We start from the raw sequence: 25,606 nt of genomic DNA on the forward strand, positions 1-25,606 counted from the left end.
ACAAGTACTCTTTGATATAAAATTCTCTCTTACATATATATGAGTATCCCTGGATTTGTTTCTCTAGTCTACCGGGACTAACAGACTTCAAGCACAGAGTTTTTCCAATGTCAAAGATATGGGACAATGTAGAGAATGGGACATGTGTCTAAAGAAACCAAGTGAGGTTTTCTAGGTGATCAAACCTGCTTCTATCTAACTTTAAGGAAACTGCTCTGATGGGATGAGGGTGATTCTTTGGCCAAGTTGAGCACCAATGCGGGAAGGTCTTGGAGAGACTATTTCTTTGGATCTTACCCAAGGCCTCTGGGGAGACCAGGGTAACTCAAAGGAAGGTACAGGGAAGATAAGCTTTTAGGAGTTTCAGTACTGAAACTGAAAACACTTCTGGGTGGTCAGCACCCAGGACAGAGTGGAGCCAATGGAGGAAATAAGGGGCTAAAAGGTTTCAAGTCTCAGATATAAAATCAATGCTCATAGAAGCAGCAGTCAAGAAATCAAACAACATATTACACTTGGGCAAATTGTTTACACAAGAAATCTTTAAGTGTTGACGAGCAATGATGCCACTTTGAGGACTAAGCTGTGCCTGACCCAAGCCATGGTATTTTGAATCACCTGCTATGCATGTGAAAGTTGGACATTAAGTAAGGGAGATTGAATAGAATTCATGCACTTAGTTATGGTGCTGGCAGAGTACTGAAAATACCACAGACTGCCTGAAGAACAAACAAATCTGTCGTGGAAGAAGTGCAACCACAACGATCCTTACAAGAGAGGATAGTGAGACTGTCTTGCATCCTTTAGATATGTTATCAGGAAAAATCAGTCCCTAGAAAACAACATCATGCTTGTTGAAATAGAAGGGCAGAGAAAAAGAGGAAGACTCGATGAGATCCATGGACAAAGGAACTGCACCGATGGGCTCAAAAGTTTAAGAGAGGGAAGTGTTTCTTTCGTTTTTCTGTAGGGTCTGGAATGTCACTCTTGAGTAGAAACCAACTTGACAGCACCTAACAATAGCATGTGGGACTCAGGTATATTTGATCTCTGCCCAGTATTAAGGTGCCCTCCAAACCCCTGCCCTCTTCCCCTCACGCCTCTCCCCCCACCCCTTGCCCATTCCCTATAGTTTTGGCTCTCTGCCGAACCTCAATGTGTACCCTGGCCTCGTATCTGGAGGGATGCACTGAGTACAGAAGAACTATGACCCTGAGACTTCTTTGACTGGAGGCCTAAGACACTGAGCTTGACAGGATACCTCTGTTGGGGCTAATGGTCTCCCTCATCTGGATGCTATGTCTTTGCCATTGTTTTGTTCTTGGATCATTTAAAACTTAATACATGTTCTTTACAAAAAGAAAGTGACAATGTACTGTGTTCTGCACATACCACCAACTCCCCTAAAGATAAGATAAAAACAGACACCCTAGCAGTCATACAAATCTTCAACTATACTTATGTCCAAGTGATTGCCATGTATATACACAAAAGGAAGGGCAGCAAGCTGTCCAGTCCATCTGCAAACAAGCAGGACTTGGCTATTGCCAAAAACACCATCCAAGCTCACTGTCCATGTTGCATTTGCTGCCTTAACCGCATTCTCAATTTAAGGATGTGTCGGGCCATATTAAGAGAGGAGAGGTCTATTTGAATTTTATAGGACCTCTTCCAAAAAGCAAAGAACATCTATGGTAGTGAGATGATTTTATGTCAACTAGACACTCCTGGTTAGGGGTGGAGTCAAACTACTCAAAGAAGCCACAACCTGATGGTGTTCCTTAGATGTGGGAACCTCCTCCTCTCTTCCTTTACCTTCCTGCTTGCTGGCCTCCTGATAGCTGCCGGAGCCCTACCATGATTCCACTGATCTTGAATGCACAGGACTATACCCAGGAGCCTGTGATCTGCATTATTGCATGTGGTTGAGTGAGTTTGGAGAGGTACTTATGGGCTAGTATTGGATTTATAGACTTGGGTTGCACTTGGATGGCACATTTTCTTGATCCATGAAAACTCTTTCTTCCACATATATGAGTGCTTCTCTTACACATATATGATTTGTTTCTTTAATCAACCAGCCTAACACATCTGTTTGCTCTTTTTGTGTCCACCCTTACAGTGGACTTCTACAAGGTTTTCCTATGACAAGGGCAAATCAGACCAATACAATTTCAAGTACTGAGAACGAATTGCAATGTGTAGCACCCCTAAGGAGGTTAACAGTAACCAGTAATAACACTTTACTTGTTCTCCTGTCCAACAACGGACTGAAAACCAAGCTATCAAGAGGCATATCCATCTGCCCTTTAAAGCCATGAGACAGGGTTAATAAACATATCCTCCTCAAGGAACAATCTATATCTCTGTGGGTCTACCCACCATTACCATTGTGTGGTAGTTCTTCCTAAAACTGAAAATTCTAAGCCATTGTTTCCCAAATTCGGTCATATTGCCTTCTGTGGGGCGCTGGAGCAATCCAGAAGGGACTGCAGAAAGAGACGGACACTTTATCCTGAATCATGGGTTAGAGTATAAAAGGTTTTAATTGCCAGAGGGTGCTAGATGATTTTTTTCTAAAGGGTGCTGTATGTTAAATAAGTATGGGAACCTATGTTTTGAATGTAGAGCCTACCACAGGAAGGTGGTCCCTATGTAAACCATTAAATGTCAACCATCTTGTGACCTTGCCATCCAGATTCATGCCAGAATGACAAGCTCCTGGAGGAGTCCTATCACTCAGAGTGCCAATAAACATAAACCACAGGGAGCGGGGAATAGTTGGAGTATCCAGTGGTAAGAATAAATGAGTGACTGGGACTCAGTTACCGATAAGGCAGGATTTTCCTGTTCTAGTTTCAACCCATGCTCCTTGGTGGCACTGAGTTTGAGGTAAATGCAGGCATTGGCCTGAGTCAAGGGCTATATTGTGAAGTATGCAGGTTGTGACCTTAAGATGGATTCTGCTCTCCATGCTGTTAACCGCTACTATAAAAAGTAAGCACCTGAGGAACAAAGTATGGTACACTCATTTATAAAAAAACAACAACACAGAAGCCACTTAAAGTTTAAGCAGGCAGAGGTATATAATAGACAATAATGAATGTCCCATATATGACCTAATAAGATTATTTCCGCTAAATGTTTAATTACCTTTCTCCTCCGTGTCCTCACTGGTTATTCAGAAAGCACGTTTTAATCAACTGAAGACAACTGAAGCTTTCTGCTCCTATACAGATTTACAGACTTGAAACACCACAGAGGCAGTTCTGCCTTTTCCACAGGGTCACTAATAATCAGAATTGCCTCAATGGCAATGAGTTGGTTTGGGTTTAATATATAAGGAATTGAGTATTCCAGAATACGGAACTGTGCTTACGCAGAGGCTGTATACAGAGCTAGGGACAATCATTTGAACTACACAAGGGAATATTACATGGTTGAAAATCAGGACGGGTATTTATTCAATCCATAATTTGAGAAAATAATTCAGAAAATGGATTATAGGAATAGGCAGCAGCTGGATTGAAGGAAGACTTCTTAAGAAAACTGATATGCAGGTGACACATCTTTCTTACTGAAAATTAATCACTTACTAATGAGGATCAAAGAATATTAGTATGGATTGCACCTCAGCCTAAAGAATACAAACGCCTTCACAACTGGACCAATAAGAAGCAACCTGGTAACATGTTTAATTATTCCAGTTTTCCCCCAAGAAGAATTTATTTGAAAGGGTGGTATTGAATCTGTAGCTCCAGGAGAGGGACATATCTGGTTGGAGCACACGGGAGCAGAGGAAGGGGGAGCAGGAGAGACTGGGCACATCTTGGCCCACCAGGCCATGAGGATGATGTTCCCAATTAGAGAAGCCAGTCCACAGAGAGGACCACATGGCCAGCCCCACTGTGAGACATGACACCCCTCACTGACTCATAGCCCACGGTGTGGGAATTGCACCTGATTTCATCTCACCACACCGAGGCAAAACACTAAGGGGGTGCAACAGAACAGCAAGGGAACGGAGCGGTGAGGTCCCCAGGAAATTCAGAAGGTGGACTTTGGGGCCAGGGCATGGTGCCCCAACAGACTGAACTGGAAAACACTCCTAAAGGCCAACAAACAATCCTTAAACTAACTACAAGCTTTTCTTTCTTGTTGTGTTTTGTTTTTTGTCACTGGTTAGTTGTTGTTTTGTTCTATATTGTTGTTTGGTTTTGTTCGGTCTTGTTTTTGTGCATGTTATTATGTCCGCAGGTCTGTCTAAATAGGATAGGCTGGATGAACAGTCTGGAGGAGAAACAAAGGGACCGACAGTTCCGGGGGAACCTGAGAGAGAGGGAGGTGGGGGGAAAGGTAGTGGTGTTAACAAACCCAGGGACAAGGGAACAATAAGTGGTCCAAATCTGTGGTGAGGAGGCTGTGGAAGGCCTGGTAGGGCAAGATCAAGGGTAATGTAACCAAGAGCAGTTGTAAAACCCAGGTGGGGACTGAGCATGATAGTGGGACAGGAGGAAAGTCAAAGGAAACAGAAAAAAGAGCAGGGAGGCAAAGAGCATTTATAGAAGTCTAGATAAAGACATGAACATATGCAAATGTATCTATATATGAGGATTGGGAATAGATCTATATGCATATAGTTATAGGTTCAGTATTAAGGAAGCAGAAGGATATTGGGCCTCTACTCAAGTACTCCTCAATGCATGAATACTTTCTTCTATTAAATTGGCGTTCTAGGATGCTCACCTTCCCAACACAACCGCTGAAGACAAAGCGGGTGAATAAGCAGATATGGTGAAGTAAGCTGATGGTGCCCGGTTATCAAAAGACAAAGCGTCTGGAGTCTTAAAAGTTTGAGGGTAAACAAGTGGCCATCTAGCGCAGAAGCAACAAAGTCCACATGGAAGAACACAGCAGCCAGTGTGCTCACGAGATGCCAAAGGGATCAGTTATCAGGCATCAAGGAACAAAAAAATCATATCATTGGGTGCACACCTCCATGATACGATCGCTGAAAACAAATGCATGCATAAGCAAATGTGGCGAAGAAATCTGATGGTGCCCGGCTATCAAGAAATATAACATCTGGGGTCTTAAAAGCTTGAATGTAAACAAGCAGCCATCTAGCTCAGAAGCAAAACAGCCCATATGGAAGAAGCACACAAGCCTGTGTGATCATGAGGTGTTGAAGGGATCAGATATCAGGCACCCCCAGGAGCAGGTCAGGCAGTCCCCTTTATGGTTTATGTTCCTTTCTCTACTAGTGATCTTTACAAGTGGAAGCAACAAAACCCATCTTTTTCTGATAAACCCCAGGGTTTAATCTCTTTACTGCAAACTGTTTTCCACACCTACCAACCTACCTGGGATGTTTGTCAGCAACTTTTACAGGTCTTGTTCACTGCAGAGGAGCGAGAAAGAGTCCAGCAGGAAGCCTATAAGGTCCTGCTTGGGGCTGAGGGACATCCAGTAACTGCCCCCCATCTGTGAGAAGCCTTGTTTCCCACTCAGCGTCCTGCATGGGACCCCAATGATACACAGGGCAGGCAGGGAAGCCCTGTCCAGGTACCGCCAATATCTGTTGCAGGGCCTCTGGGGGGCTGCTAGAAAGCCCACTAATGTGTCTAAGGTAAGCGAGACAGTGCAGAGAGCTACGGGTGAAACACCAGCCACTTTCCTTGGACGCCTAATGGAGGCTTATAGGCTGTACACCCCAATTGACCCTGAGGCCCCTGAAAATCGGCAGGCCATAAATATAGTGCTTGTAACACAATCAGCCCCAAATATCTAAAAAAAGCTGCAAAAGCTTAAGGGGTTTGAAAGTAAAAATCTTAGTAAGTTAATAAAGATAGCCCCCAAAAGTTTTTAATAACAGGGAGGATCTACCTGTAACCTCCACAAGGCAGATGCCAAAAGTCATGGTGACTGCCCAGCGGGAAGAACAAGACCAAAAGCCCTGGGAAAGAAAGAAAAAGGCCCAACAATGTGTCACAGCAGCCACATATGTGGGTTGCCAGCTCCAGGCGGGCCAAGAAAGTTATCTACCAGCCGATCAATGCGGTCTTGCAGATACCTTTTCCAGAAACAAAGTGCGAGGAACGTGAATTCCTGGGCGCGGTGGGGTACTGCCGTCTGTGAATCATTGGTTTTGCAGAAATCACCAAGCTACTGTATGAAAGCAAAAAGGAAGAGGGGCAGGAAGTTCTGAAAACTCCTGAGCAAGAAGCTGCCTTTAAAAATTTTTTTTAAAGGACCCTTCTGTCGGCCCCAGCCCTAGCTCATCCGGATCTGCAAAAGCCATTTAAACTGTTTGTAGCAGAAGGTAAGGGGGTCCTTACGCAGCACCTGGGACTGTGGAGAAGACCCGTGGCCTACCTATTAAAAAGCTGGACCCGGTAGCCGCTGGCTGGCCAGGATGCATGTGGGCCATAGCAGCTACTGCAATGTTGGTAAAGGAAGCGTCAAAGCTCACGCTGGGCCAGCACATTACTGTCACAGAGGACACTCGGTGCAAAGCCTGCTAAGAAGCTCACCTGACCGCTGAATAAGAAATGCCTGCGTGCTCTAATACCAGGTACTGTTGCTAAACTCACCCAGTGTCCAGTTTTCCAAAACAGCCACTCTCAACCCTGCAACCATGTGGCCTAACAAGCTGGCCAAGGAACCAATCCATAACTGCACGGAAACCCAAGGAAACTCAAAAGCAATTAAAGAAAACCTGTCTGACCAAGTGGCCAAGAAAGCAGCCGTGGGTGCTCAAAACCTGGGAGTGACAGTAGCCGTAGTCGAAGGTAAGAAGCCGCCTACTCTGCTCCAACCTAAAATACCTATTCACCTTGTCTATTCTGAATCTAAACTTGAGTTAGCCAAATGGCTAGCAGAAAAGGCAGCCCAGCTGGCCTGCGTCAAAGACCCAGATGGATGGCTAATCCTACCTGACCACTACCGCAGGCTAGTCCCAGAAGCAGTTGGGCAAGAACTAGTAAACCATCTTCATAAAACCACTCATTTGGGGAGAACCAAGCTGTACCAATATCTGTCTACAAGGTACAAAATTCCAAACCTCCAAAAGTGGACTCAAGCAGCTGATGAAAAATGCATCACTTGCGCCCAAGTAAATGTCCCCACCAGTTTCACCCACCACCTCAGCATCGAGAGCGAGGCCACTCCCCAGGCCAGTACTGGGAGGTGGACTACACTGAGGTAAAACCAGGACTGTATGGCTATAAATATGTTAGTCTTAGTTGACACCTTTTCAGGATGGATAGAAGCGTTCCCGACCAAGGCAGAGATAGCCACCGTGGTATGCAAACTGCTTTTAACTGAGATCCTTCCCAGGTTTGGCATTCCCTTACAAATTGGCTCTGATGGTAGTACACTGGTGCATATGGGAGCTGGAGGCACTGGGAATCCAGGGTGGACGATACCTTCAGGACCAGGGGTGTGAGGGGCGATGCTGGGAGAGTGGAGGGTGAATGGGTAGAAAAGGGGGAACTGATTACAAGGATCCACCTGTGACTTCCTCCCTGGGAGATGGACGGCAGAGAAGGGGGGGGAGAGGGAGAATCCGGATAGGGCAAGATATGACAAAATAACAATCTATAAATTATCAAGGGCACATGAGGGAGGGGGGAGTGGGGAGGGAGGGAAAAAAAGAGTACCTGATGCAAAGGGCTTAAGTGGAGAGCAAATGCTTTGAAAATGATTAGGGCAAAGAATGTACGGATGTGCTTTATACAATTGATGTATGTATATGTATGGATTGTGATAAGAGTTGTAGGAACCCCTAATAAAATGTTTTTAAAAATTGGCTCTGATAATGGCCTGGCCTTTGTGGCTCAACTTTCTAAAATTATTAGCAAAGTATTATGCATTAATTAAAAACTTCACTGTGCCTACCAGCCTCAAAGCTCAGGACAGGTAGAGAGAATGAATAGAACTTAAAAGAAAAAAAAAGCTTTAACTAAATTATGGACAGAAACTGGGAAAACTGGGTCAGACTTTTGCCTTTTACCCTGTTGCAGGCGCGGTGTACTCCTTACTTTAAAAATCTAACACTATTTGAAATTTTATATAGCTGGCCGCCTACTCTCTTACCAACCACAGGTATAAACCAGTTAACCTGTCTTACTAACGCTGAACTTTTAAAATCTATACAGGCAGTCCAAGAAATCTGCAGCACCAACAATGCCTTAGTGGAACACCATCACCACCTTCCAAGAATGGCTGTACCCCATCTGGCCAATAGGCCAGCCCTAGCTGGAAAGCCTGGACCTCTCTGTATTGGGTCTGCGTCAAAGGTGGACTGGACCTTACCAGGATTAATGTATTTTTTGGACATCAAGTGCATTATTGAGAGGAAAACAAGTCACATCATTATTGAAGCCATTTCTGCTTATTTTATTTTATTTGTAATTTGATTTGATTTGAATATAGTAATGGGGGGAGTTATGATTGCTGAAAAAGATGATAACTTAATCGAAAACTTAAAAGAAGCTCAGTATATCCACACAGAAAGAGTAGAACAAGCCTTCAGAGGTATTGACCGTGGAGATTACTATTTGGAAGGCTACAGAGTCAATGCTTACAAAGACTTGGCCTGGAAGCATGGCAGCCCCATGCATTCATTCTGAAGTTATGGAAGCATTGCAAATTCAACCAGGATTGTCTTTTCTTAAACTGGGAAGTGGAACCGGATATTTAAGTACAATGGTGGGCTTGATTTTAGGTAATTTTATTTTTGTAAAATTTTATTCTCAAGTAGATTAAGTTGCTTATATCTCTGTATATGGTTTATAGGGTATATCACTTTGTATATCTTTAAGTGTGTGTGTTCACAAAGTAATCTTTCTTAGATGTGTAAACACAAGGTAATATTCTTCTCATCCCAACCCTAATTTTGGTAGTTATACTTAGGTCCTGCAGACCATCCAAAACTTACAGCAGTATGTGCCAACAGAGAGAGGCTGGAAAACAATCTACCTGTACCCTAAAAAAAAGCTTATAAGGGGAAGGACACTGTTATCAAGGATCCCCAAGAGCCCACCAGTATAGTCAGTATTGTGCTACTGTTTCTGTAATCCCCCCAACAGACCCATATCTATTGGTTGCGCCTGCAGGCATGTGCCTGCTCCATTAGAATCACTCCCTGTTTGTTCTCCCTAACCTTGCGTGCCTCTAAAAGTCTGAATTGTGCATATTGGTACATCTTTTACCCCAAGTGTACTTGTACTCCGGGGAAGCTGGATGGCAGCATTTCAATACTTACTCATGGGTTAAAAAAAAAAAAAAGAAGAAGAAGCACCCATCCTAGTTCCCCTGCTCATAGGTTTAGGCATTGCTGGGTCCACCTCAAAGAGCACAGCTGCCCTAATACAAGGAAATGAAAACTAAAATACTTAGCCATCAAATTGATAATGACTTACAAGACTCAGAAAACTCTTTCTTTGTCAGCTATTTAGAAAGGTCTCTTAACTCTTTAGCTGAAGTAGTACTGCAAAATAGGTGGGGTATTGACTTCCTATTCCTCAAGCAAGGGGTTTATGTATGGCCCTGGGAGAAACTTGTTGTTTTTATGCCAATCATTCAGAAATAATTAAAGATAGTCTAACCCTCGTCAGAAAAACTTAATGAATGAGAAAAAATGTAGAAAAAATCAAGAAGGATGGTTTCAACAAATGTTCAACTGGTCACCCTGGCTCACCACCTTAGTGTCCAGTCTAGCTGGCCCACTGCTCTTGCTTTTACTAGAACTAACTATAAGGTTTATTTGGACACGAAACAGAACCAGAGACCCGATTAACAAAGTTTTAGAAGCAGGCTTTATTGGGAAGCTTGTGGGCAGGTTCAGCAACTCAGGGTATTGAGCTATTAAAGCTGCACAGCGGAAAATTCTGGCGGCGTTTTTATTCCCCCTGCTGGCAGGCACAGCTGGGGAGGACATGCGCACACAGGGGTTTCAAAAGGGAAACGATCGTTAAACTTATCTATAGATCAGGGACGGGTGGAGTAAACATATCTTCAAAGAACATCCTGGCTCCGGGGAGACATCTGGTTCCAGGAATTTGCGGTTTCAGAAAAGGGAGGGGAGGCCAGAGAGGGGTAAGTCTTGAGAGCTAAGATGGAGGCATCAGACTCAAAATGGAGTCTCTTGTGCCAAGACCAGACATTCCAGACTCTGCCTTATAGGGAAAAGGGACGAAGTCAATCTTTTCTGTAACTGCTTCCTGCTGGGAGTGGGCGAAGAGCAGGGGAGTGGGGTTTTCAGGCAGAGTACTGGGAGTTCCGGCCTGGCACAGGGCGGAGAGGTTGGTATTGCTGTAGCATCATCTGGTGAACTGCTATACGGGTGGTTTCACGGAGTCAGCTTTGCAGGAGCTGGATGAGACAAGGAGCAATTAAGAGCAAAATTGTGACTAAAATTACGGGTCCTAAGATGGGGGTACAAAGAAGAGTTCCACCAGGAAGAGGATCCGTCTGTTTTGAATCTGTTTTGCAGCTCACAGCTTAGCTTGTTGAGAGTCTGGACTCTAGTTTCCACAACTCCCAACTCATTGATGTAGTAGCAGCATTCCTCTTGGAGGAAAAGGCAGGTCCCTCCTTTTTCAGCTGGGATGAGGTCTAAAGCGCGGCGGTTCTGTAAGGAAACTTGGCAATAGAGGTTATTTGTCCTTGCAGGGAGGCTAGAGACTCTGCAGAGGCATCGACTGCCAGCTGGAAGCGGGCAGCTAGTTTGTCTGCTGTGAGGACAGTGTCAAAGGGCCCCATCACTGAGTCCTGCCGCAACTGCAGATGAGGCTAAGGAGAGGCCTACTACTACAGGGAGAAAAACTGCTCTTTTAGTTTGGCGACTGTATACCTGGAGGTATTTGTCCTGGAACTCAGCCGGGGTGTATATAGTGAGCTGCGGAACTAGAGTGACGGGCAGGCACAAAAGGGTAGAGGTGGAACTGATGTTTAAATGCTTAGTGAGTGTATGGTTGCACCAAAAGAAAAATCCTTCTGGGGCTGTTAGTGGCCCGGAGGGGACTTGGGTGGTATTACATGCCTGTGTAGATGCATTGGAGTAGCAAAAGGGCACTTGAGTGTTTTCTGGTTGGACGTATAGAGGGACATTGGGGATGGTTATGGGTTGTGTGGTCGTTATGCTGGGTGAAAATGACAGGGCAGGAGCCGGAACTGCTACTAGAGGGCGTTCCAGGGCCGCACACATGAGGCAGGTGGAAAGGTTGCCTAGTCCGGTGAGGTTGGTGATGCCCAGTCCCTGCTGTAGCAGGGTCAGCCAGGAGAAAGGAGACTCAGGTTTAGAAATTTGGTTAGTGAGTTGATGTTCTTGGATCTGAATATCATGGTGGATAGTGGATTGGACCTGTACTAGCGACCTCCATATGAACAGTTTAGATATGGGGTACGGGCTGTGGGGGGAGAAATACCAGCTTCCTTTGACTGGGCTGGTCCACTTATCATCCCACGGGTCAGGAATGGTTAAGGTGAATTGTGTTCCTGACCAATGGAACTGGTGGGATTTGGTTATGGGGTAGGGGCGAACATGGTGAATATTGCAGGCCTTCCAGGGACACCCTGTGTTTTCTTCTACCCATTTTTGTGCACATGGGGGGTAAGAGGTTTGGTCGTGTAGAAAACAAATAATGGGGGAAGTTGGTTTTGGGAGAGTGTGCGCATTGGGGGAGTTAGAACCCTGTTTGAACGAAGTGAAATTAAGGTAAACTGGGCCAGAGCAACCGATGGCCGGGCAGTCAGAAGTGGCTAGGAGATAACTTTCTCCTGTGAGTAAATGATGTTTTCCATATTGGGGGTTAGTTACATTTTCAGTGAGAAAGAATCTCCAAGCGAAAGGGGAAGTTATGCTAGGTTTATCTGGCTGGTTGGGTGAGGCAAGTGAGACGGAGAGACATAGGACCAGTAGACTGAGCAGACCACTGGGGCTCATGGTCAGGTTTTACTGCTATCTTGACTCGGGACAGATGTACCCAGGAATCTATTCCAAGTACCTTGATTGCTGAGGGATTAGTAAGTATGACAGTGTAGGGGCCTTCCCACCGGGGTGCTAAAGGTTTAGGTGATAGGGATTTGATTAACACAACATCTCCAGGATCAGCAGAGGTCAGAGAGGGTTCGGGGATAGCGAAGTTGGCGTGTTGTCTAAGAAGGTTGCGGAGTAAGGACAAGTATGGGAGGTACGAAGCTAGCGGAGGGCAATCAGTTGTAGGAAGGAGAGAGAAAAGGAAGGGTCATCCATAGAGTATTTCAAACAGACTGAGGCCGGACGGCTCCTGGGAGGCCGCACTCAGGCGAGTAAGAGCGAAGGGTAATAGTTGAGGCCAAGAAAGTCGCAGTTCTAGGGAGAGTTTGGTAAGCTGTTGTTTTATGAGACCGTTAGCTCGCTTGACCTTACCAGACGATTGGGGATGGTAGGCTGAGTGGAGTTTCCAGCAGATGCCCAGTGAGGCGCTAACTGCCTGTTGTACCTTAGATATAAAGGCTAGGCCGTTGTCCGACTGGATTGAAGCATGCTGGCCAAAGCGAGGAATGATGTCTTGGAGAAGGTGAGCGGCAACTATGCTTGCACTTTCAGAGATGAGAAAGGCTTCGATCCATCCAGTTCTCCTGCAGAAATTGTCCAGGTCCTATAGAACGTTGAAATCAAAATTGCCAGTCGGAGGCCAATGTGACTGGTTGTCAAGCTGGTACTGGGGCCAAGCAACTTGGGAGAGAAAAACAAGTTTTTTCTTTCGCAAGGTCTGAGTATACCCCAGGTTGGAGAAATTCTTTAAGAGACAGTCAGCCCACTGGAGTCAACGGGTCAATTTTAGACTGTCCTGATCCCATGGTGAGGGTAGAAGGGAGGAGAGGATAGAGATAACGTTTACAGGCACTGTAGAAGTGCGAATAGGAAACACACGGCCAAGTAAAACAGACCTAGGCTAACCCTCTGAGGGTTAGTCCAGTCTGAGGGAGCAGTTGCCGCTTGGCCTAATGCCAACAGTCCCGTTACCGGTAGGAATGTCAGAAAATAAATGCCAGCGCAATAGGCAAAAGGCCACATGGAAGAGGGAGAGGAAGTGAATAGAGACAAGGTTTCGGTTTCTGGGTGAGCAGAACCAGACAGGATGCACCCAGGCGTCCCCAAGTGAGTCCTGGCTGGGACGGCAGTGAAGGACGGAGGGAGGGATTGGCAAGACATCTCAAGAACAATCACTCCCCTAAGGCCCCTGGGGCCAATGGAAGGAGAATTCCCAGCGCTGCCGTGTCTCGGGCGGGAGGGCGGGAAGACTCCTGCGGAGCTCAAGAAACTGAAACCAAGCCCAGGGGTGGGGAGGAGGGGGGGAAGAGAGAGAGAGAGAGAGGCAGAGAGAGAGAGACTCACCAGGGCGGCCGAAGATTGGCTTTGAACGTGCCAGAGCGCTAAAGGCAAGTGCCGCGCCTAAAGGTCCTGGAGATTTTGGGGAGAGGGGGCTCTCAGGGGGAACCCCAAAGAAGGGGGGAGCCACACGCCGCCCCCCCTCCCGGGTTTTGGCACCAAATATAAGGTTTATTTGGACACGAAACAGAACCAAAGACCCGATTAACGAAGTTTTAGAAGCAGGCTTTATTGGGAAGCTTGCGGGTGGGTTCAGCAACTCAGGGTATTGAGCTATTCAAGCTGTGCAGTGGAAAATTCTGGCGGCATTTTATACCTCCTGTTGGCAGGCACAGGTGAGGACGTGCCCACACAAGGGTTTCAGAAGGGAAACGGTCATTAAACTTATCTTCAAAGAACATCCTGGCTCTGGGGACATCTGGTTCCAGGAATTTGCGGTTTCAGCAAAGGGAGGGGAGGCCAGTGAGGGGTAAGTCTTGAGAGCTAAGATGGAGGCGTCAGACTCAAAATGGAGTCCTTTGTACCAAGACCGGACACTAACCTGTGGACCTCTCATCATCAACAAGCTAGTCCAGTTGTGCAGGACCGAATACAATCTGTTAAGTTGTTAGTGCTAAGCAAATCTTACAAGCAATTAACCCAGAGTGAGCCACCACTACAGTCGTATAAAGGGACACACCTGGAAGATTCACAGGTGTAACAAAAACAGGGGGAAATGTAATAGCCTAAATAAAGCCATTTTATATTAAGCAATCATTCTGCACTAGTCCTAAAGTGCAACCTCAGGCCTTATAGCATTTTCAAAAAAAAACCCCAACCAAATAGCCCCTTGTTCCTAAAACCAGCAAAAGACTATCCTGTACCAGGATTGTGCAACTGTAAAGTCTGCTTCTATACCAGCCTGATTAGTCTGCTTGCTCGTTGAGCTGTTTAACCGCAAGTTCTGCTTCTGTCCCAGTCTGCTTGCACAGTATAGCAATCTAATGGAACCTTATAAAAACCCAAGTTTCTTAGGGTTAGGGAAAAAAGAAAAGTAAAAAAACAAAAACAAAAAGAAACCCAAGTCTCTAAGAAGGAGGGACTGTAGAGCCAAAGTTTTTTTTCATTTCAGGCTGCCGGTCCCTGCACAGGTTCTTCTCCTCCTCCTCCTTCTTCTTCCTTCTCCTCCTCCTCTTCTTCTTTTTTGTTAATAAACCTTTTATTTCTTTCGATCTCACGCCTCAGTTGTTCTTGTCCGGCTCATGTACAACAGTGGAGTCCTGAAATTAGAACTAGAGTACCAGGGTTACTCCTGAACCCATTTTTGTATGGGATTTCCACTCACAAAGCAAACTAAGAATGCTTTAAAGTGCTCTAGCTTTGGCGAGGCTGCAGGCACAGGCTGCACCCTTTCTGTGAGCAGCGATCTCTGCAAACAGACGGTGGAGAGGGGCCAGAATCCCAGACACGAGGAGAACCTCTCTCGGGAGCTCTCCGCGTGGTTGGCTGCCTTGACTCCACAGCCAGGGGAGTGGTGGCGGGTAGCCATAATTTAGACTAAAAGAAAAAATATAGTATTACCTTAGGAAGATCACGGTGTGGGAGAATATAAGTGGAAAGTTGGGAGTCCAGGGAGCAAATTTAGTTCCAATTGGCTGAGAAAGAAGCAACCCCCCTAATAAGCTGGATCTCCCCCTCTGGGGGCCAGCTCGACAGCCCCCAAATCCAAGCACATCACAAGCAAAAATAAAAAAGGGGTGAAATATATATTATTGGTTTAAAACTCAAATCCAAGTCTGGTTGCTCAACTCCAAGGGAAGCCGTTAACAAAAATCAGCATAAGTAAGCTAGCTAAGGAATGTCAGAACTCAGCTACAGGGCCTGGCAGCTTTTAGTTTAACAAAGACCCGCTGCAACAAGAGTCCACTTTAAACAGCAAGGAGCTACAACCCAGTGACTGTGAGAGACAATTACATTTGAGTATACTCTAGCTGGCCAGGGAGACAATCAATCAATCCATAAAACCCTCAGGTTCATCAGGCTTTCTTTTTAACTTTTTTGTCCCTCTTTGCCTCTTTCTTGGTCTCTCACATTCTACTGCTAATCTCCAGACCACTCCCCTTAGCCTAGGGCATTTATACCTGTGCCATACACAGCTAGGTAAACTCCACCATGCTCCAAGCTGCAGCAGGAACCTCTGCCCAACCTCCGCAACACCAAAGCAGGCAACCCTTCTGGGTCCTCCCCTGAGAGAGAAGCCACAAGAAGATAAAGTAGTAGGATACTTACATAGTGAAATAAGCTATAGGCAGTTTGAAGAAGTACTCCTGCAAGTCCCCCAGAGAGAGTCAGTGCTCTTCGACTCCCTGGAAAATGGCACCTGGCTCATCTAAAACAACGCAACGCAAACAGCCACCAGCTCCAACGACCTCAACGAAAAAATGGAAGAAACAAAAGGCAATGGCAGAAGATGTCCTGAACATAATGCCATGCATAGAAGAAGCAGACATTGAGCTGCCACAGAAAGAAATTTTCAGAATGCTACTTGGAGTCATACAGGATATGAGGGAAACAATACAGAAAAAGGATGAAATGATAGAAGAGGTAAAAGCCATAAATCAAAGAGAAATACAGGAGCTTAGGGAGAGATAACAAAAACCAGTAGTACATTCATGGACCTTGAGAAGCGACTGGAGGAATCAGAGAACCGCATCAGTGACTTGGAGGGCAGCCAAGCAGACTTTAACAAACGCGAACAAAAATCTAATAAGATCATCAGAGAAGCTGAAGAAAACTTAAGAGCTATGTCTGATGCTATGAAGTGGAACAACATTAGAATTATAGGCTTACCGGAGGAAGACAATAAAGAAGTCATCTGCAACAATAGTAAGAGAATTATTGGAGGAAAGCTTCCCCACCTTAGTGAATGAAAACCAGGCAACCATTCAGGAAGCTGAAAGAACCCCAGCAAGACGGGACCCCAAGAAATCACCAAGGCACATAATAGTTAAATTATCCAACTTTGAGGAAAAGGAAAAAAAGTCATGAGAGCAGCTAAGGAAAAACAAGCAATCACATATGAAGGTTCCCAAATAAGAATATGCTCAGACCTATCAGCAGAAACTATGAAGAAGAGAAGAGAGTGTAGTAACATATTCAAAAAATTAAAGGAAAACAATGCAAACCCAAGAATACTATACCCAGCCAAACTATTGATCAAGATAGACAGAGAAGTAAGAGTCTTCCCAGATAAGGAAAAAACTCAAAGAATACATTAGAAGAAACCCAGCCCTACAAAAGATCCTTCCCGACCCAGTATGGGCAGAAGAACAACACTCACCAAGCATAAATAAGAGACCACCACATAGAACAACCTCACCCAGAGAGCAAAAGAGAGAAAACAGCCTTCAAGATAGCATTGACTTAAATATAAATATACTTGAAAGGCTGCTGAAGTAAGCTTAAAAAAAAAAGGCAAATGGGACATAGAGGAAAAGGGACAGTATACAAATATCCCTGGGGTGAGGACCAGGTAATATGGCGAGGACCAGAGCACATACAGGGACACACATGGTAGATAACTAAAAAAGGAGGTGGGGAAAGGAAAAAATAATAATAAAAAAGAAAAGGGTAGCGGGGGCACAGGGTACTAACCCACCCAAGGGGAGGGTATTGTTTGTGTCTCCACAGGGAAAGAGGGACCAGACTTCATCCCGATGCTCCAAGATGTGAATGCAACATGCCGGCGTGGAGTAGGGAACCAGTGAAGAGGTCTGGGGGCCCGGCCCCAACCCCAACTATTAAGGGGACATCTGCCCCTCCCCTCAGAAGAATTTATATCAAAGGACGGCACTGAATCTACAGCTCTGGAAGAGGGACATATCTGGGAGGAAGAGAGAATGGAGAACATCATGGCTCACCAGGCCAGGAGGTCGATGCTCCCAATTAGAACAGCCAGTCGTCAGAGAAGACCACATGGCCGGCCCCACTATGAGACACGACGTCCCTCACAGACCGACCCATAGCCCTACAGGTGACAACACTGGAGACACAGTGAGGGAATTGCACCCGATCGTATCTGCCACACCGAGGCAAAACATTAAGGGGGTGCAACAGAACAGCAAGGGAATGGAGTGGCGAGGTCACCAGGGAAAGCTGAAGGTGGACTTTGGGGCCAGGGCCCCAACTGCCTGGACTAGAAAACACTCCTAAAGGCCAACAAACAATCCTTGAACTAACTACAAGCTTTTCTTCCTTGTGTTTTGTTTTGCTTTTCTCATTGGTTTGTTGTTGTCATGTTGTATATTGTTGCTTGGTTGTGCTCTGTCTTGTTATTGTGCATGTTACTATCTCCACAGGTCTGTCTCAATAAGATAGGCTGGATGAATAATTGGAGGAGAAAACAACGGGACCGATAGTTCCGTGGGGACATGGGAGACGGGGAGGTGGGGGGAAAGGTAGTGGTGTTAATAAACCCAGGGACAAGGGAACAACAAGCAATCCAAATTGGGCATGAGAAGGGTGTGAGAGGCCTGGTTGGGCATTATGAAGGGCAACATAACAGAGGAATTGCTGAAACCCTGGTGGGGACTGAGCATGATAGTGGGAGAGGAGGGAAGTCAAAGGAAATAGAGGAAAAAGAGGGGAGGCAGAGGGCATTTATAGAGGTCTAGATAAAGACATATACATATGCAAATATATTTGTACATGAGGATGGGGAAATAGATCTATGTGCATATATTAATAAGGTTAGTATTAAGGCAGCAGAGGGACTTGGACCTCCACTCAAGTACACCCTCAATGCAAGAATACTTTCTTCTATTAAATTGGCATTCTATGATGCTCACCTTCCCGACAACCGCTGAAGACAAAGTGGGTGAACAACTAAATTTGGTGAAGAAAGTTGATGGTGCCCGGCTATCAAAAGAGATAGCTTCCGGGGTCTTAAAGGCCTAAAGGTAAACAAGCAGCCATCTGACAAAGAAGCAATAAAGCCCACATGGAAGAAGCACACCAGCCTGTGTGGCCAAGAGGTGCTGAAGCGATCAGTTATCAGGCATCAAAGAAAAAAAATAGTATCATTTTGTGCTCACCTCCCTGATATGATCGCTGAAGACAAATGGGTGCATAAGCAAGTGTGGTGAAGAAAGCTGATGGTGCCCGGCTATCAAAAGATATAGCATCTGGGGTCTTAAAAGGCTTGAATGTAAACAAGCAGCCATCTAGCTCAGAAGCAACAAAGCCCACATGGAAGAAGTACACTAGCCTGTGCAATCACAAGGTGTCAAGGGATCAGGTATCAGGCATCATCAGAATAAAAATCTTACCATAGTGAATGAGTGGGGGAGTGCGGAGTGAGACTCAAAACCCATTTGTAGGCCACTGGACATCCCCTTACAGAAGGGTCTTGGGGAGGAGACAAGACAGGGTGCAACATAGCAACGATCAAAAATACAACTTTCCTCTAGTTCCTAAATGCTTCCTTCCCACCCCCCCTCCCACTGTCATGATCCAAATCCTACCTTGCAAGTCTGACTAGACCAGAGGAGGTACACTGGTACAGATGAGAACTGGAAACACAGGGAAGCCAGGGCGGATGATTCCCTCAGGACCAGTGGAGCGAGTGATGATACTGGGAGGGTATAGGGAGGGTGGGATGGAAAGGGGGAACCTACTTCAAGGACCTCCATTTGACCTCTTCCCTGGGGTGCATACAATAGAAAAGTGGGGGAAGGGAGACGTGGGATAGAGCCAGATATGACAAAATAACAATTTATAAATCATCAGGGGTTCATGAGGGAGCAGGGAGTGAGAAGGGAGGGTTAAAAATGAGGACCTGATTCCAGGGGCTTCGGTGGAGAGCAAAAGTTTTGAGAATGATGAGGGCAATGAATGTACAAATGTACTTCACACAATTGATGTATGTATGGATCGAGATGGGTGGTGTATGAGTCCCTAATTTAAAAAAAATAAGTGGGGGAAAGTGGGAAGATGCCATTATCTTTTAATCCATTTTTTTGCTATGATTAAAAAAATCCCCTTATATTATACTTAACCTTAAATAATACATTGTTTAATGGTATTTTTAAAATATTATATGCCATCTATGAAAAAAAAGAAAGAAAATGTTTTGAAACCGACTGTGGTAGCAATTGTACAATACTGTTTTATGTGATTGATGGAATGTTATGATATATGTAAGAACGCCCAATAAAATATTTTATAAATAAATAAATAAAGTCCTTAAAAAAAGAGTTGCATGAGCTGCAGGAGGAAAGTCAAGTAAAATAGAATACAGAGCTAGGAGGCAAAGGGCACTTATAGAGGTCTAGACAAAGACATGTACATATGCAAACATATATATGAGGATGGGGAAATAGATCTATGTGCCTTTGTTTATAGGTTTAGTATTAAGGTGGCAGAAGGACCTAGGGTCTCTACTCACGCACTCCCTCAATGCATGAATACTTTCTTCTATTAAATTGGCATTCTATGATGCTCACCCTCCCGACACAACCGCTGAAGCCAAAGCAGGTGAACAAGCAAATGTGGTGAAGAAAGCTGATAGTGCCCGACTATCAAAAGACATAGCGTCTGGGGGTCTTAAAGGCTTAAAGATCAACAAGTGGCCATCTAGCTCAGAAGCAATAAAGCCCACATGGAAGAAGCACACCATCCTGTGTGATCACATGTTTCCAAAGGGATCAGTTATCAGGCATCAAAGAACAAAAAATCCTATCATTGGGTGCACAACTCCATGACATGATCGCCGAGATAGTGTCTGGGGTCTTAAAGGCTTGAAGGTGAACAAGCAGCCATGTAGCTCAGAAGCAATAAAGCCCACATGGAAGAAGCACACCAGCCTGTGCGATCATGAGGTGTCGAAGGGATCAGATATGAGGCATCATCAGAAAAAAAAAAATCTTACCATAGTGAATGAAGGGGGAAGTGCACAGTGGGGACCCAAAGCCCATTTGTTGACCACTGGAGATCCCCTGGCAGAGGGGTCTAGGGGAGGAAATGAGTCAGTCGGAGTGCGATGTAACACCGACAAAGAATACAGCTTTCCTCCAGTTCCTAAATACTTCCTCCCCTCCAACTACCATGATCCGAATTCTACCTTGCAAGTCTGGAAAGAGCAGAGGTTGTACACTGGTGCAGATAGGAGCTGGAGGCACAGGGAATCCAAGGAGGATGATACCTTCAGGACCAGGGATGTGAGAGGAAAGACTGGGAGGGTAGAGGGTGAGTGGGTTGGAAAGAGGGAACCAATTACAAGGATCTACATGTGACCTCCTCCCTGGGGACGGACAACAGAAAAGAGCGTAACGGGAGATGCCGGACATGGCAAATTAGGACAAAGTAATAATTTATAAATTATCAAAGGCTCATGAGGGAGTGGGGAGAGGAGAGGGAGGGGAAAAAAGAGGACTTGAAGCAAAGGGCTTAAGTGGAGAGCAAATGCTTTGAAAATGATGAAGGCAAAGAATGCACAGATGTGCTTTATACAATTGATGTATGTATGGATTGTGATAAGAGTTGTATGAGTCCCTAATGTTTAAAAAAGAAAAAAGAGTTGCATGAGCCCCCAATAAAATTATTTTGAAAACCAACAACAAAAAGACTCAGGAAGAATGTGGGAAAACTGTTGGTAGGATTGTAAAATGGTACACTCTCTGAGGAAAACAGTTTGGTTGGTGGGTCTTAAAAGTTAAACATGTAATTCACACATGACCCATACGTTTCACCCCTAAGTATAAATCAAGCAGGCTTGAAAGGAAGGATGCGAACAGGTACTTTTATAGCAATGTTCAAAACTGTCAAAGGTTAGAAACAACCCAAATATCTATCCACAGGCAAATGGATAAATAAAATGTACTATACATCCATAAATGGAATATTACCTAGTAACATTAGTTTTGATAAATGCTATCACATGGATCAACCTTGAACACACTATGCTAAGTGAAATAGATTAGATCTGGAAGGACAAATATTGTCTGACGCATTTGAATGGAATATCTGGAGGTGGTAAATGTATATAGGCCAAATGATTACCAGAGTCCACTGGAAGGAAGGGGAAACCGATGCTTACGTGGCACCAAAATCTTGGGAAAGGTGATGGAAAAACTTAGAAACTGAGATGTGATGTTTTCATACCTGGTCAGAGTAATTAATGGTACTGAATCTTAAATGTAAAAATGGTTCAAATCATTCAATGTTTTGTTATATGCATTTTAACACATACACATCTATGGCAACACAATGAAAAGTACAAAGGAACCTTAGCTCCTTGGTCTGAAAACAAGAGAGAAATGTAGACAACATCGGGAAGGAGCTGTGGCGGGTAGGGGATGAAGAAGCATCAGGCTGCCCCAGAGGCTCAAACCCCAGAGTGGCTCAACAGGAGAGAAATGAGGCTGTCTGTCCCCTTGTGTCCATTCACAACCTCAGAAACTTTATGGAGCGGTTTTATTCTGTCCTAAAAGCTCAGGGGAGCGGGGGGTGGGGAGTGGGGGGTGGGGGTGTTGTTCTGGACTCTACAAGAGTGGGCTTTTGATTTCGGAAGATGAATGGGTATTTTAAGGATGGAATGTCATGGAGTCAATTCTAAGCCACAGTGTGACCCTAAGGCCATTCTAACCTGGAGAAAGAAATCACACTGGGACAACTAGCAGGAAAATACTCTTGAGATCATTGGATCTGGCTCACTCTGTCAGTCATATAAAAAAAACAACCACTGCCACCAAATTGATGTCCATTTAGAGGGAGCCTGTAGAGTGTTTCCAAGACTGTCAGTCCTTACAGGTGCAGACAGACTCTTCTTCTCCCGCAGAGGGATGGCGGTGTGGGATTTGAACTGCACACCTGAGGACAGCAGCCCATGCTTCCTCCACAGCACCTCCAGAGCTTCTGGGATGTCATCTTGCAGGTGGGTGGGAGATAGGGGGGGATGGACAGCAGCAAGGGAAGGACTAGGTACACAATAAAAACTCCAGTGAAGTTGAAATAGTAAACAGACTTGGTAATGACATTGATGTTATTAGTATTTTTTTTAATCCTTGAATTTAGACAGGTTTTGAAATGACATACTCAGCCACTGTGACTACATATACAAGTTTGATATACACATATTATATTCCAAGAGCCCTCGTGGTGCAGTGGATTACACACTGGGCTACGACTAACAGCAAGGTCCGCAGTTCAAACCCACCAGCGGCTCCATGGGAGAAAGGTGAGGCTTTCTTCTGCTGCTCTCAGGATGGATAGCCTGGGAATCCTAACGGGGCAGATCAACACTGTCCTATAGGGTCAGTATGAACCCGAAAGGACTCCAGGGCAGAGTGTGATCTTTATGCTACATCAGTGTTACATTTAGCTTTAAAAAGATATAGTCTCCATTCATATATACAGATGCCTGGCACATTCCTAACTCATCAACTTAACTTCATGTTCAAAATCACTCTGTACATCGTGACTCTGTAATATGTGGCCATTTATTTAAAGAGCACTTTCTAACATAGTGACTATAAAGGATGAAGTATACTTTGCAGCACTATCCTGCAGTGGGCCCTGTGGGTCTGTTTAAGGATTATGGATGAGTTCCCTTCGCTCCCATGCTACCCACTTTGCCCTGAGTATTCTTACTGGCTGTTCTGACAGTGGGAATGAATATACATGGATTTTGCTCCAAGAAGCTTTCAACCTACTAAGAAGTGTGGCCCCTTGGGAGCCACCTTTGTGGCTGACTTGCCTGCATCCAGTGAGATCTCTGTGGATCGGCATGGTCGAACACTGGTCGGTCACATTACACCTTACAGCCCACCCATTAGGGTGGGTCCAACCGCGGCTCACACAATCGTGATGTCATACCTGCCTTACAGCCGAAGAAATGTTTCTAAACGCGCCGCCTCTTACTCAGGAAATTGGGGTACACACGGCCCTATGTGCACGTACATTTCCAACTCCCCACTTTAAAATACTTCTCTGCATTGCACACCATTCTATTCTTCCCTGTAAACTTGCTTCTTGTTATAATGTGAGACGTAGCCTAAGTACGGCCACCTTATATTTTAACAATGCAAACTCAGTGCAGGCAAGTCCCTGTAAATTGATACAGCTACTTGGGAAATTGAAACTTTGCAGCGCTTGCTTGACCACAGTGGGACCACGAGGGTGTTGTGATCAGAAGCTTACGGATAAGGGGGAACCGCAAGATCTGCTTCTGTAACTGCCTGCTTGCACAGTGACACCTGCTCCCCTGTATGAAGGTATAAAAACATCAGTCAGGCTGTTCCTTTGTACCCTGTTTGCAAACAGCACCAAACCTTGTGGTCAGCCTTTAGCTGAACATTTCAGAACCTCATCAGTAAGCTCCTGATCACAATGTCCTGAACATTCCCGGGACTTCATCCGAAAATCCCAAATGTTACTTTCTAAGTTTCGATTCCCCAAGCACCAGAGTCACTTACGGGAAGTATCCCACCGCCCCCCTGTTTGTATGTCTTTTAAAAACAAAATGGCTTTGCTTAGGCTATGTCCCACATCCCGAAGGAGAGCTGCTCCCTGCAAAGGCATGCAAAACTTTTAGTAAACTTTTACAGCAGTCCCTTTGGGGAGTTGAGTCGTTCTTGTCTCTCCAACGTACAATGGGGCCGAGACCCAAGAATGAACCAAAGTCTTGTCTCAATTAAACACCAAAATCCAGGGGAGCAGGAGGACAGGGGCTTCAGCCTCGAGGGGGGGAATGTCCGCTCAGGTCCAGGTCAACGACTCAGGGGCGCTGGGAGGTCCCTGACTTTGCACTTTCACCCACTCCCGGGGACGCGGACCACGCGGTGTTACCTGTCAAGGCACCGGGAGCCGTCACGGTGCCTCCGAAGGCCGCGCGGACACGGGCTGCGGACCCGACGGGCGGGCGCGGGCTGCAGACCAGGTGGGCGCGAGGGCGGCGCGAGGGCTGCCGGTGGCGCGGCGCCGGGAGATCGCGCGGCTGCGGGGCCACCCGGGGAGGGCAGGGAGACCAGGACGGCTGCGGTCGGCCGGAGCGGGTCAGCGACACGCCGGGACAGGGCCACCAGACCAGGAAGTCCCCTCAGACCCGGCGGGCGCGGGGACGCGAGCGCGCACTTCCGCTTCCGCTGGCGGGAACCCTCGGAGCCCGAGCGCCTAGCGCCACCTCGTGGCCGTGCATGGCTTCCACTTGCTTCCCAGTCAATTCTGGTGGCTGCTAGGTGGTCGCCAGTTGTTGCTGCCTCAGACCTCTAGGTAGGGCAAAAGGACACACTGACCACTCCTGCGCCGTCGTCAGCGTGATGGCTCTGCCTGAGGTCACGCTTGCAGTGCTACCCGGAGAGGGCTCAGCGTGTCAAGCCTCTCCGCGCCTGGGTTCGTGTGCCGCTCCCAAGAGATTTCAGGAGAGAAACAAAACTCAGAAGGGTGTCATGGAAAAGTCTTGAGCAGAGATAGTGTATTTACCAAAGGGGACTACTTGGGAACATTATTCTGGGGCCCTTAGCTGGTCTAAAAGGCCAGGCAAAACGTAGATCTTATATCCCACCACAGGCTGGCTTTCCAGAGGCCGGTCCTCTGTAGTCTCTTTTTAGGAATGTGCATCCCAGTGCCCCAGCACCCCGGACTGCATGCTGTGCTCTTGTCTCAGACCCAAGCCTGAAGAGTCTATTAAGAGTCATTGTGGGGATTGTGAGAACCTCCTGTCTTTGTCTTCCCCAGCCATTTCATGATCTCCAATAGCTCCATGGCATCAGGATTGGAGGAAGGCTTATTAACAACCTGGGATATACCCATAACATAACCCCGCTTGAAAGGGAGGAGGACTTGAAGCACTTGCTGATGAAGATCAAGGATTTGCAGCTTCATTGTCAAGAAGACCAACGTCCTCACCACTGGACCAACAGGTAACTTCAGGATAAAGGGAGGAAAAGTTGGAAGTGGTCGAGGATTTTGTCTTGCTTGGATCCACAATCAATGCCTATGGAAGCAGCTGCCAAAGAGAGCAAAAGGTGATTTTGAATTAGGTAAATCTGCTGCAGAAGACTTCTTTAGAGTATTGGAAAGCAAGGGTGTTACTTTGAGGACTAAGGTGACCCGGACCCAAGCTATGGAGTTTTCAATGGCTTCATGGGCATGTGAAAGTTGGACACTGGATAAAGAAGACAGAAGGAGAATCAATGCGTTTGAATTGTGGTATTGGAGAATATTGAAAGGACCACGCATGAAGCAAAA

The 25,606-nt window shown here is 45.9% G+C and overlaps 1 long non-coding RNA gene across 1 annotated transcript; it reads right to left on the reverse strand.

Moving 5' to 3' along the window:
- Nucleotides 1-9,798: 9,798 nt before the first annotated feature.
- On the reverse strand, nucleotides 9,799-25,283 carry LOC142445775 (uncharacterized). The gene is made up of 2 exons (XR_012784033.1): nucleotides 24,206-25,283; nucleotides 9,799-14,652 (listed from the first exon to the last, which is right to left on the reverse strand). It is a non-coding gene; the product is annotated as an uncharacterized LOC142445775 (long non-coding RNA).
- Between the last annotated feature and the right edge of the window lie 323 nt (nucleotides 25,284-25,606).

Source organism: Tenrec ecaudatus, chromosome 1 (assembly GCF_050624435.1).
Source record: "Tenrec ecaudatus isolate mTenEca1 chromosome 1, mTenEca1.hap1, whole genome shotgun sequence".
NCBI classification, from domain to species: domain Eukaryota; kingdom Metazoa; phylum Chordata; class Mammalia; order Afrosoricida; family Tenrecidae; genus Tenrec; species Tenrec ecaudatus.